The sequence below is a fragment of the Leptonychotes weddellii genome, chromosome 2 (assembly GCF_054177405.1).
Source record: "Leptonychotes weddellii isolate Sample4059 chromosome 2, ASM5417740v2, whole genome shotgun sequence".
NCBI lineage: Eukaryota > Metazoa > Chordata > Mammalia > Carnivora > Phocidae > Leptonychotes > Leptonychotes weddellii.
Window position 1 is genome coordinate 128243306 of NC_138370.1, and position 1886 is coordinate 128245191.

The 1886-nt window shown below is 37.2% G+C and overlaps 1 pseudogene; it reads left to right on the forward strand.

Moving 5' to 3' along the window:
• Nucleotides 1-367: 367 nt before the first annotated feature.
• On the forward strand, nt 368-900 carry LOC102732950 (ubiquitin-conjugating enzyme E2 D3 pseudogene; annotated as a pseudogene).
• The last annotated feature ends 986 nt before the right edge of the window (nt 901-1886 follow it).

The following is a 1886-nucleotide window of genomic DNA, read 5'->3' on the forward strand; positions in this document are numbered from 1 at the left end:
TGTTCCCTCTCTCACTTGTCTCTCTCTGTCAAACAAATAAATAAAATCTTTAAAAGAATAAAATAAAGTAAAATCATCCAAATTGGAAAGGAAAAATTAAGACTGTCTCTATTTTCAGGTAACATAATATTATATATATAAAACTATAAAGACTCCACCAAAAAAAACCCCAAAAACAAAACAAAAAGAGTGAAAACCAACTATGAGGGCTATGTCCGGAGTGTGAGCCCTTATGGGGGAGGTACCAGCTTCCCCAGGGAGAGGAGGCCAAGGTTACATCTTGAGGGAGGACCCAGCCTCTCTGCGCCTGTGTCTGTCAGAGCTGGTGTGAGATGAAGAGACAATCCTTTCCCGCTGCCCTGGATAATCAAGAATTTTGGCTGGACCTTTGAGTACACACCGAGCCAGTGAGGAGCCAGCCAAAAAGCACAGACTATGGCAGTGAAACAGATTAATAAGGAACTTAGTGATTTGGCCCATGACTCACCAGCACAATGTTCTGCAGGTCTAGTTGGGGATTGCATGTTTCATTGGCAAGCAACAATTATGGGACTTAATGATAGCTCATATCAAGGCAGTGTATTCTTTTTGACAATTCATTTTCCTATAGATTATACCTTCAAACCATCTAAGGTTGCATTTACAACAAGAGTTTATCATCCAAATATTAACAGTAATGGCAGCATTTGTCTTGATAGTCTAAGATCACAATGGTCTCCTGCTTTAACTATTTCTAAAGTTCTTTTATCCATTTTTTCATTGCTATGTGATCCAAACCCAGATGACCCCCTAGTACCAGAGATCACATGGATCTATAAAACAGGCAGAGATAAGTACAATGGAATATCTTGGGAATGGACTCAGAACTATGTCATGTCATGCTACCTTAAAGTCAAATAACCTGCATTATAGCTGGAATAAACTTTAAATTACTGTTCCTTTTTTTATGTTCTTATCCAGCTGCTCCCGTATCAGACCTCATCTTTTTTAATTTTATTTTTTGTTTACCTCCCTCCATTCATTCACATGCTTATTTGAGAAGACTTAAGTTCTTCCAGCTTTCAATAATAATTGATTTTAGAAACTGTAAAATAGTTACAAGAGAACAGTTGCCCAAGATTCAGAATTTTTAAAAAAATGGAGCATGTTTATTATGTGGCCAATGTCTTCACTCTTACTTGGTTATGAGAGCAAAACCATTCCTCAGTGCTCTAACATGCTGAAGAAATCATCTGAGGGGGAGGGAGATGGATGCTCAGTTGTCACATCAAAGGAAGCAGCATTATTCTAGCACCCAGTCTTTTTTAAGCCTTCCACTGTTACTGATTCAAAGTTAACATGATATACTTTATGCTCATAACTGATGTGGCTGGAAAATTGGGATTGCATTTATAGCATCAGCAGAACAGAAAATGTGATGTATTTTATGCATATCAATAAAGGAATGACCTGTTCTTGCTCTACAGAGAATGGAAATTGGAAGTCAAACACCCTTTGTATTCAAAACTAGGGTCTCAAACATTTTGTAATCCTCATTTAAATTGTTAGGAGGTTTGGAGCTATTAGTTAATCTGTCTTCCAATACACTGTTTAATATAGCACTGAACAAATGGTACAAGTTGTCAATGGATGAGTGATCAACTCTGCTAGTAATTGATTTTTCTTCAATAAAGTTGCATAAACCAAAAAAAAAAAAACTACTAGAAGTAATAAAGGAAGTCAGTAAAGTTGTAGTATACAAAATCAATACACAAAAATCAGTTGCATTTCTATACACTAACATCAACTATCTGAAGGAGAAATTAAGCTCTCTTTCTCAGCGCTGCCTGAGAAGGCAGCAGCCATCTCCTACTCAGCATCATGGCTGCCCTCAGACCTCTGGTAAA